Source organism: Dunckerocampus dactyliophorus, chromosome 10 (assembly GCF_027744805.1).
Source record: "Dunckerocampus dactyliophorus isolate RoL2022-P2 chromosome 10, RoL_Ddac_1.1, whole genome shotgun sequence".
Taxonomy (NCBI): Eukaryota; Metazoa; Chordata; class Actinopteri; order Syngnathiformes; family Syngnathidae; genus Dunckerocampus; species Dunckerocampus dactyliophorus.
Window position 1 is genome coordinate 21,293,978 of NC_072828.1, and position 12,272 is coordinate 21,306,249.

Genomic DNA, 12,272 nt, shown 5'->3' on the forward strand with positions numbered 1-12,272 from the left:
GTTCCCAAATAAATGCCCAATTATACATTATAAACTCAAGTTTAATTTCGTTTGACTCATTTAGTGCACAATGTAAGTCACATTCATTTTTGTACATTACGTAATGACACGGTGGCCACTGGAGCAAAACATTCATCATCCATCATCATCGTCAATCCATACATGAGTCCTGAGCTGCAGCAGAACTTCAGCAGTTACATCATGCGTGTCAACATTTCGATTACGTTACAAACGCACCACCCAACAGATTGAACGCGAAGACAGAAGTCACGCATTTTCTCACTGGAACGTTCTTGTCACGGCAGCATGGTGTCAAGGTCTTTTCAGAAATATCGTTCTCAGAAGTCGTCTGCCATGCGATGCCTTTGTGCCAATATGACTCATGACTCATTGTGATCTATGACCTTCTTGGACACACTCATAGATCAAGAACGATTTGAAAGGACACCTGTTGTAGTGAGTAATGACCATTCAGGTTCTCGTTTTCCTTCCTTTTTTGGCTTGTAACCCTTTTGAAACAAAACCATTACTGCTTTTATAAGCAATAAGCAATATATTACCTTTATGGACAATAACTCACAAAGCAAAAGCTGATAAAGACAGTTCTTTTGGCAGCGCATGACAACATTATGAATTGATAAAGCCAGATCATAAATAGTCACAGGTTGTTCATATGCTATATTTTCTTTGGCAACAAACTGCGTCAGTAATTCACCTGGCATTCCTTACACAAACCTTACGTTCCTGACGATATAGCATCAGTGGTTATGTAACTGTGTTTGACCTTAGCTACCTTGGAAAAATGCACTGTAGAGTATGTTGTCTGAATACTTTTATATGTAAATCCTGACTCTTCACCTGTACAAGGGTTCAAAAGGGATTGTTCGTCATTCTAATAAAAAAAAAAAAAAATCTAGAATGGCATGTAGCAGTCCAAATAACGATCAGCACCAAATTATGTATCCTTACAAAAGCCACCTTCAGAAAAGACATAATATTACAAGAGTCAACATCGATGGGTTCTATATTACCCACAATGCGTCCACAGGGAGGCAGTAATGAACATCAAAAAACATTTTTTTCAAAGGTTTTTTTCAAAGAAGATGCATAAAATGAGCAATGTAATTGTTCTATTTGACTGATTTTATAAACAAACAAACAAACAAAAACCCAAAATGCCAACTACATTTAAAATCAATATTTTTACACAATAACACTAAATTGAAATGAACAACCCAACTTTGGAAACTAAGTAAAACTAAACATCATTTAAAAAAAACATGTTAATATGAAAAATAAGACTTATTAAATAATAATGATGATAATACTTGTTAAGTTTATTTTTTTTATTTGTAAGAAGCCGTACAGCACTACACCTACAACTAGTGGTCGAACCATGATTGCTTGGGCTGACAAGTGGTCTCCGCATGACGTCCGCAATGACATCATACTAAGTGCCTATAAGGCACGTCAACGAGGGCAACTCAAGCTGTTGTTGGAATGTAGCCTCCATCTGATGCTGTGTCATCAGTTGATGAATGAGGTGAAAGGTAGGCTTTGAAGGTAGAAAGTCAAAGCTTCTTCCACGACGGGTGAGTAAGAATAACATTTTAGCCCGAAGGACCGGCCTGAAGGACCAGGTCATCTTCTCTGTAGGACGGTGTTCACCAACACAAAGGCCAGGATGCCCATTCCGGCTGGTCCATCTGCTGCTCAGCATCAGCCAAGGTCATCTCGGGTAGGGAAATCTGCTCTGTACATTGCCCCCTTTAATTGTTTTTCTGGTAAATACTACTGTTTTTTTTGTTTTCTGCATAAAGAATCCTTAGTGGATGTAGAAATATGCCAATCGTTTATGTTATCATGAACCCACACACATTGCAGTATTCTTCCAATCAAGCTGTAATTCCCATTTTTGGCAATGATGAATGGAAGATAAACATTGAATTGATTGGTTCTGCAGGGAGTACTATTTCATGTTCATCGCCCTCCACCATCACATTGATTATGTCCTGCTGTCTCAAGCATGATTTTGCAGGATGTGCAAACACATGGCGGAACATTGGGAATGAAACAGCCGGGTGTTTATCCAAACCCTTTCTCTAAGAAAAAGGGATGACCATGAAGCCAAATGTCTTGTCATCCTCCCCATAGTTAGTAGTTGTCAATGTACAGTTTCCTTTGGCCAGCCCTTAGAAAATCTCTCCCACCATCTGTGTAATCCTTGCAGATTGGGTCCATGACATCAGTGGTTGATAACAAGGGAGCCACCGACATCTTGAGGAAAACCCCTCAATAAATTGAGCCAGGAATCATAACAAATTGTAAGGGATTTGGAAAGGTTTTGCAATGATGTCTGAAGAGATTGTTTCAGTCAGATCTTTTTCCTCTGGAGTGCCTTTCTTGATTTCCAGTCCTTATAGCAAAACGAGGTAGCTGGCGACGTCAGTTACGTGCAAGCAAAGGGTCATCTTCAAGGTTCTTTTATGACATTCAGCAGTCACTGATTATTTATTTGTCATCCCAAAACGGTTTCGACTTCATGAATTTCCACTTACTAATCAGTATTTTTAACTTTTTCCCTTCCAATAGTTAAATTAATAATTTTACACTATGATAGTCTGTTTATTTATTTTTGGACTTCACTGCATTATGCAACCGCCCCAGAGGATTCCTCGAATAATCTTAATGGGGGTTGTCCTTTTAGTGGTGATGCTGATGGAATACGTGGAATCGCACCAGCAGAGTGAGGATTAGTCACAGACATCAGCTACGGTCTGAATTTTGTCTGCCAGAGAGCTTTTAATCCGAGTTGCATCCACAAGCAGAGTACATAAGAGGAAATAAGGACAAATGAGAGATGGGAAGGACAAGACAAATCTAATCTTTTCATGCTTTCGCTGTCGATAGAGTTTTAGATTCTTTTTGGAGGCCCCTCTTTGCATTCTGCATACATTTTGGCACAGTGTCAATAATGCTTTGCTAATACATTATCCTTTCCACCTATCTTAACTGGTTTACATCACTCATACCAGTTACAGCAAGCCAAACAACTGAGCAAGCCATTGGTGTGCAGTCAGGGCCATAGCAAAGCCTTCTCTGCTGGCCTAAACACTATCAGAAGCACTAACCTACATTTACAACTTTAAATCCAGTATTTGTGCTATGAAATTATATTAATGTATTCCCAACAATTTGTTATCTTCATGGTGTAGTGTGTATCATCGCTGCACTGCTTCCAGTAGTGTAGTGTATGGTTTTTGTTGTTGTTGTCCAATCAGATTTCAGCTTTAATGTGTTGCCATGTCAATGTAATGTGCTGGGGGCCTTCAGAATCATGAGTGCTGGCCCATGTCACTTTAAAAGTATTAGCTATGGGGCTTCAGATTTCAGATTCATCGCACAAGGCCATACAATAACGTCAGCATTTTTCATAATGATATTGATGATGATATAGTAACCTACAGTTATGTATAGTGTTGAGTTTTTTGGGGGGGGTTTTGGCAAGTGGCTGTATGACACAGTTGGTAATGACATCAGCGCAGAGGACCGGGGTTCGAATCCCAGTCATGTATGGCAAATTTATTATTATTATTTTTTAACGATACTGGTCCTCATATTTTCTTCCGAGAAAAGTTCTGACCGGTTAAGTCTCCTGGGTACCAAATGCACCACAACTGGAGAACACTCTTAGCCAACTAAACCGATCATTGTACTGTAAGTGTTCTGAACACTGAGACTTTTAGCATCCTTAACTATTCCGTTGTCATAGAACGTGTCGTGGGATTTCTAAAGTTGAATGCGCCAGAAGTTGCACAATTTCTCATTAAATTTGGCTGAAATATATATCTCTAAAGTCACACTGATGCTGGAGTTTGAACTGCCGTCATGCATGACATCACACACATGACATCACATCTGCAATGCAACTCACCATTGCGTTAAGCATTATTCGTCTTTAATGTTACTGTGTGATGTTTATGACAGGCATGAAGTGGAAGAACCTCCCAATCCTTCTACTTGTCCATGACACCTTTTTTCATACGGAATAATATAGACTGTTATTATAATTTCTTCATGTTTTGTATTGCTATTATTTGCTTTTTGACGACAGGTATTGTTGTACTCTGTGACGTCTCTGTTCTTTCCTGTTGTCGTTATTCTGGTAATGCTTTGATAGTGTGTTTGAATTCAATTCCTCTATTATGTTTTATTGTGGTAAAGACAGGATGATGTTGTTGCAATCATGGAAAACTACAACATCAATACAGTCTTAAATAAAGCATGTTATATAAGCGAACCAAATCAAAACAGACCAATATCCTGGCCCTAGCTTCAAAAGTGCTGTGTGAATGATGGGTTAGTAGCTTCCTACATTTTTCTTCTCCTCTCTTTGAGACATTTGAAACACAAGACGAATGGTCACTTTATATTCTTTCTGTCACGGGGAGGCACACAAAGTGTGTCAAGAGTTTCGCAGCATGCAGGCGAATGCCGTTAGGAACAGTGCCTGCATGCCCTCACCAGGGGCCCAAACATAGCTGATGCTCTGCACAAACATCTTTTGTTTCGCACTCAGAAAGGTATTTGCCTTCACAGATGACCCAAACCTGTGACTCCCAAGTGGGGCATTACTCTTATCACTGGCATGAAGTCAGCATCCGTTTATGTGTTCTCCAACAGCTGTTGATCGAACAGTTAAGGGTCTGATTGCGCTTGAGCGTATGCACGTGCATGCTTGTCTGATTATTTGGATGGCTCTTTGAGTGTGTGTTGTATCTGGAAGCTGCTGCAGAGGTCCTCTCGACTGTGTGGGTGCATTCTCTGGCTTCACTCCAGTAAGGGAGAATGCTGGACATTCTCTAATCATAAATGCCTGCCTTGATGAGCTCACTCATATGGCTTCTTTGCGTGTCATATTATATTCTAGGGCCTAAGCGTCAGTCAGCAGTTGTTTCCTACTTGCAGTTACAATAATTAGATCTAAGAGTTACATATTAGACGTCGGCCATGTCTGTTATTTATTATAATATTTGAATCCCTTAACTAGAAATGAACTTATCACGTTTTATATAGTAACACATTTATTAGACACCACCAAATATAAATTTATGCCACAGCTTCCTGAAATTAACAGCTTTGTTAATTACCCCCCCCCCCCCAAAAAAAAATGATGTTCCTGTATTGCAGTGGTGTCCAAAGTGTGGCCTGGAGGCCATTTGTGGTCCGAGGCTGTTTTTTCATTGGTGTCACATGCTAAAAATATAATTTAACAAGAAAACAAAAAAAAAAATTGAAAAATCAGCAGTAATTTTTATAAGAATAAAGGCAAAATATTGAGAAAAAAAGTTGTAATCTAACAAGAAAATGACATCATTTTACAAGAATAACATTGTATTATTACGAAAAATAACATAATTCAATCATTTTAGTAACATAAATGACATATTTTTAAAAGTCGTAATATTATGAGAAACAAACAAAACACCAAATATAAAATTTTAATTTTTGGAAAATCAGGTTTCGGAAATTGTTATAATGTTATGAAAATGAAGTCAAAATATCATGGAAGTAGAGTCATATTTTGGAAAAAAACAGCTTTATTTTTATGACAACAAAGTCAAACTGTTAAGAGAAAACAGTCATATTCTAATGAGAAAATAGTTGTAATTTTACGAGAATAAATTTGTAATATCACGAGGAAAAATAATGTCATTTTAGTAGCACACAGTTGAAATATTAAAGACAAAAGACATAATTTTTTTTAAGTTGAGGCGGTTGAATACATTTGTGAAGCACTGTGTGATTTAGTAACATGTATTAGACCACGCAAGGGCACACCTGCACATTCACACCGAAAATTGAGCAGAGCCAACAACATCCAGGTTATATTGCCAACTCTGAATAAGTTCACTTCACAACTTGTGTCACTATAAAGGGAAAACAATTGTTTTCTGTCCTGAACTGAACCAACTGCAAGGGTCAAAAGAGGCTTAGAAAGTAAAAATTCCATGCTGCGTTGACGTTCTAAAGATTGCTGTTTATATTATCCTTTGCGGTCCAGAATCAAATCAGAGAACAGAAGCATTGGGAGCGGAGGCCCTAAGAATTCAAACAATGTTCCAGATGAGACCTACCACCAAGAAGTTTGCTGTTTTTGTGTACTGCTGGCATGGGTCAGTGGAATGGAATGATGTTAGCTAAAGTGGTAACCATGGATTTTTCTTTTAATCTGTCATAAGCTTTCCTGATCCACCGGTGATGCTGCCATGATTCAGAAGCTGTACAAAGTATTCTCCTGAACATCCAAACTTACTCTCTTAGCATGTCCACACGCACAGTGCACACATCCGCACAACCTGAAGGCCAAAGTACTTAAATCTATATAAGATAAAATGGAAGGTTGACTTTGAGCAAATCTCTTTTGCAGTCTCCCATGCAAACGTTTGGTAGTTGCGGCTGGGAAAAGCATCAGGTATGCAGAAAAGACATCCTCCAGTTTGTTTTCTTAACTTCCCTATAAGCATCCTGTGGTCGTGACTAACTGGCTTCTTGCATTACGTAAAAGCCAACCATCTGTGCTTATATATCTTTCCGCTTCAGTTTGGGTAAATAGTTCACCAGCGCCTGACTAAATGGATGTTGTCAGTGTCTGGTTATTCGGATAAACAGTTTTCCTTCTTTTATATCATGCCTGATGGCTCTGAAATTTGTGGTTTGCTTCTGTGTATTTGTACAATTTGTAGATGTGTATGCATGTGTGAGTCTACAGCCATTTTTCCACCGCAGGAACTCTTGGAGGAACTTTCCTATTCGCCCTGATAGTTCGAAATACCCCTGTGTTTCCACCAAAATCTACCAGGGTAAAAAGGTGTTATAGCGGCCGAAAAAGTTCCTCCTAGCCAATAGGTACAAGCTTCATGTCGATATGCGAAGAGGAACATATTCCACGGGACTTTGAGACCTTGACTCAAGACAGAGTCTTTGGAAGAATAGCTGACCAGCTGGTGGGTCAAAATGTAGGATACATGCCCAAACAAAGTGATAAAAAGCTGGAGAAATTCAAACAAGTTATAAGAAGATGACAGACAGTACTGTACCAACAAGCTGTATGGCCAATTCAGCTTACTGCTGCAACAAAGTACTCAGGATGTGTGTGGTTATCATTCACTGAGAAGATGTCTTTCTGACTGTGTTGGACACTGTGGACGTAGACACTGAGAATGCCCTAACCCTGTACTGACTTTGTAAAACCCAGACCATTTTGTTTTTTCTTGTTTTGTATATTTTGTTGAATAAGAACCCACGTCACAGATATCCCACAAAGCCCCCTCCCTCCTCCTCATTTTTATCACCAGCTAGTAATTATGTGCTCGAGTGAGAAGCGTACACACACTAAACACACACACACTTACAGGGTGAAAGAGCTTCGTTACCAAACGTATTGTATCACCTGGCTTTGTAGTCCAAGAACATTTCATAAAGCAAAGACCCATATCATTGCTTTCCATGGCAGGGACTGTGACATGCATTAACAACATGACCATTGGTGTTTATCTCCCCATCTCACATTCCTTACCTACTGTGTTCCTTTGAATCACTTACAGTATGTGACATTAAGTGATTCCACATACAATTTGAAAGGGGTCAGTGTTAATGCTCAGAATAAACACCCATCTCCATCGCTTTATACAGCCTTTAGCCACCTTGCTCTAGATTGTAATCCTTTTATCTCTCTGCCAAACAAGATTCAAGCCTTATATTTTTGAAATCTTAAAAGCTTAGTCGTGAATTGGACTGTGACTGTGAAATTTGAATTTCATAAAGTCCAGGATTTTGTTACTGTTGTTATTCATGCCATTTTGACATGCAAAATGTTCACAATGACTACGCGATTGGACACTAGGGCCTGATCTACTTAGATCCCAAATAAGGAGGGCTAAATTCTGTGAGCAAACCAAAATATTTCACGTAATGTTAGTGGGCATCTTGCAGGTGATCTACTATGATTGCATGCACAACAGGTGCAAAAGTGGTGCGGACCGCCCTATTTAAATGAGGATTTTGCGTGGGGTACTGGCTTTCACCCACTCTAGCAGAGACATGGTATCATTATAATAATGCTATATTAGTGTCATTTAATATACAGCGGTGTGAAAACGTGTTTGCTCCCTTCCAGATTTGTAATTTTTTTTGCATGTTTATTTTTTTTGTTCACTCTTAAATGTTTCAGATCATCTAACAAATTTATATATCAGTCAATGACAACACAACTGATCACAAAATGCAGCTTTGAAATGAAACGTTTTGTTATTAAAGGAGAAAAAAAATCCCAAACTACATGGCCCTGTTTGAAAACGTGATTGCCCCCTAAACCTAATAACTGGTTGGGCCATGCGTAAAAGCCATAACTACAGCGCTGTGGAGGAATTTTGGCCCACTCATCTTTGCAGAATTGTTGTAATTCAGCCACATTGAAGGGTTTTCAAGCATGAACCGCCTTTTTAAGTTCATGCCACAGCATCTCAGTAGGATTCAGGTCAGCCATTCAGAGGTGGACTTTGTGTGTGTTTTGGCTCATTGTGGTGCTGCAAAACCCAAGTTGGTTTTAACTTGAGGTCACGAGCAGATGGCAGGACATTCTCCTTCAGGATTTTTTTTTGGTAGACCGCAGAATTCATGGTTCTGTTTATCACAGCAAGTCTTCCAGGTCCTGAAGCAACAAAACAGCCCTAGACCATCACACTAACACCACCATATTTTACTGTTGGTATAATGTTCTTTTTCGGAAAAGCGGCGTTACTTTTACGCCAGATGTAATGGGACACACACTTTCCAAAAAGTTCAACTTTTGTCTCGTCAGACCACAGAGTATTTTTCTAAATGTCTTGGGGATCATCAAGATGTTTTCTGGCAAAATTGAGCAAAGCCTTAATGTTCATTTTATTCAGCAGTGGTTTCGTCTTGCAACTCTGCCATGCAGGACCTTTTTGCCCAGTGTCTTTCTTATGGTGGCATCATGAAAACTGACCTTAACTGAGGCAAGTGAGGCCTACGGTTCTTTTGATGTTGTTGTGCCGTCTTGGATGAGTCGTCGCTGCGCTGTTGGGGTAATTTTGGTTGGTCGGCCACTCCTGGGAAGGTTCACCACTGTTCCATGGTCTGGCCTTTTGTGGATAATGGCTCTCATTGTGGTACGCTGGAGTCCCAAAGCTTTAGAAATGCCTTTATAACCTTTTCCAGACTGCCTTTATAACCTTTTCTCAGTTATGTTGTAAAAGGAGGGGGCAATCACTTTTTCACACAGGGCCATGTAGGTTTGGATTATTTTTTCTCCCTTAATAATAAAACGTTTCATTTAAAAACTACATTTTGTGCTGTCATAATGGAGTTAGTTCAGATTTTTTGACATGAAGTTGTATGACATCCCCATCAACAGTGTACTGTAGCAACAATGACTTAACCCCCGAATTGGTCCCGTGAGTCCAGTTCTGGTCGGAGATCCGTGATGAGGAATGGAATTCCGCATAGTTGCTGGGCCCATTTGAGTAAAGAGTTTGGCTTCTCAAAACAATACGCGTTCAAAGGAGTAATACATTTGCATCACAAAAATGCCTCCTCAAAAAAAATTACACCTCACAAACAGACTTCACCAACAAGCAAAAAAAATAAGAAATCAGGAAGAGGGCAAACACTTTTTTTATTACACAACAACATATGTAAATATACGTGTTTTACACTACAATATATTAAACTATGAAATTTGCATTTTATTAGGTTAGTATATTCATGTGAACATGTGGAAAATGTACTTACAGTACATAACGTTACACATTTACGTACACATTACTCAGCCAGGTGAAATCCACACTAAAATCCACACAATTGCGCTAAGGGGCAAGACACAACACAGGGGCACACAGCTTGTTATTACACCGACACTAACTGCAGTGGTGCGCTGGAATGATGCAGATGCGAGAAAATGCAGTACTGCAAGGGGTTTTTCTATAGGAGATATAGCATGGCTCCTTTATATGACTGTCCAGATATGTTGATACGTGCACGTTGTCATTGCACCTACGCCTCCTTCTCGCCACGCTGACCGCAGCCAATTGTGCGAAAGGCACCTGCCTTTCAAACACGACGTAAAAATACAGGCCGCAAACCGTTTCAGGTTTGATCAATCACATTGCGGGTGCTAAACAATCCCATTTGCATCTCCTGCATATTTACAAACGCAAACACATAAAATGGGTTGTGAGTGCTATTTTGCTCATTTGACAGACGCAATCCTCGGTGCACCCTGTCAGTAGATCAGCTGTCATCACGTTTGCACGTTTTTTTTTTAATACACTTCAGTAGATCAGGCCCATAGCATACATATCTACATTTCCATACTGAAATTGCCATGTCATTCAGTTACTCGGCCACAACAAGCATCCTGACCCATTTCAGATTTTTTTTCCTGTTTGAGATTACTTTGACAAACATGTACCTGTAATTATGTTGTACTACAGTTAGACTGTCAAAGCTTTTAGGGTTATCAAGTTCACCTTGGCACCTGGTCATGCAGTCGTTTGAATCCGTTTGGACAAGGTGCAGAATTAGTGTGTGCATGAGCATAAAAACATATGCATAAAAAAACATATGCAAAACATATGGGGGGCGGGGGGCAGTCCTGAACCATACAATTGCAAACACTTACATCTGGAATTTGCACCTAAAGAACCATCTGCACAGAAGAGTGAAAACATTCTCGCTGAGGAAACTTGTTGTTTTCATTTGCAAGTGCAGCCACAGTCAAGTTTGCACATAGTCATTCATTCTTTGCAAGCTTAAGTTTCCATGTTGAAGCAAAGGCTCTGCCGGGGGCTATTTTCCTACAGCATCCCTCACCCAATGAGGTCACACCATCCAGAATCCCTAGAATGTTAGGAATGATGAATTTTAAGAGGTTTGAGCAGCACTATATGTTATCAGATGGAGGGGAGCTGATTGAGAGGAGCAAGGTTGTAATGTGATCCACTATGAAGCTGAGCTGAAAGAGGTGGGTGGTGATGGTGATATGCTTCTTTACCTTTTAGCCGTTTCTTTTGTTTGCGATCCACTTATCAGGGATTAACGATAAGTGTTCATGGGTTTCATATGTAAGATTATTATTACAGTTTAGTGCAAGTACGTAAATGATTCAATCCAAACCCATTTGTCCATCCATCTATCCGTTTTCTATGCCGCTTATCCTCATTAGGTATGCTGGAGTCTATCCCAGCTGACTTTTGGGCAAGACGCAGGGTACACCCTGGACTAGTCGCCAGCCAATCGCAGGGCACATACTGTATAGACAAACAACCATTCACACCTATGGACAATTTAGAGTCGCCAATTAACCTGCATGTATATTTTTGGAATGTGGCAGGAAACCGGAGTACCCGGATATCTCCGCACAGGGAGAACATTCAAACTCCACACAGAGATGCCCGACGGAGATTCGAACCCAGATCTTCCCGATCTCCTGACTGTGTGACATACTAACCAATAGGCCACCGTGTGCGGCCTGTCATAAGTTCAGTTTTCCTTCATATTTGGATAAACTTGTGACTGACCCCAGGTTGCGTAAAAATGTTCTCAGTGTTGTATGCGATTTTATATGCAGTGTAATCAAGAGGTTTTCAAAGACGACAGCCTAATCAATCCCTTCCACAGTAGTTATACAAACCTATCCCTCCCCATGCCTGACAGTTACACAAGTGTCTTTAATTATTGGAAGATTCTGTACAAGGTCTTTACTTACAGGCTGTCAGTCAACTGTTGGATCATACAATGGATCATACAATATGTAACAGAAGAAGTGTAAAGTGACATCAGTAAAAACAATCAAGGACAAAAGCATACTTCTTGCTACCTAATGAATTACGAGTCACTGCTGAAGTATGTTTTTTTTGTTTTGTTATCACAGATAAAATCCCCTCACCTGAAGTTTATTATCTGCAATGTTTTCTAATCATTACAAAACGACCCACATATTTCCTGAAAGACAAGACGTTCTATTGTCCAGACAAGCTGAGTGGGTGGGAGACAAGGGTTGGTAGACTTCTATTTTTTTCTCGTGTGTCTTTTATAGGGTTCAGGCAGAGATGCTTGCTATTCCCTCAAGTGTCTGGAAAGTGGGTTGTTTCCATTACAGTCTGTCTCGTTTCAATGCAGCAGTGGTAATGTTATTGAGTGGAAGCTCAGGGGTGTTCTGCGGCCTTGTGTGCCTAGTCCACAGCAGC

General features: G+C 39.8%; 1 protein-coding gene across 4 annotated transcripts in view; it reads left to right on the forward strand.

The window, feature by feature from the left end:
* The window catches only part of ddah1 (dimethylarginine dimethylaminohydrolase 1), a 73,114-nt gene that overhangs the window by 32,680 nt on the left and 28,162 nt on the right, over positions 1–12,272 (forward strand). The gene's annotated exons all lie outside the window — the stretch shown is intronic.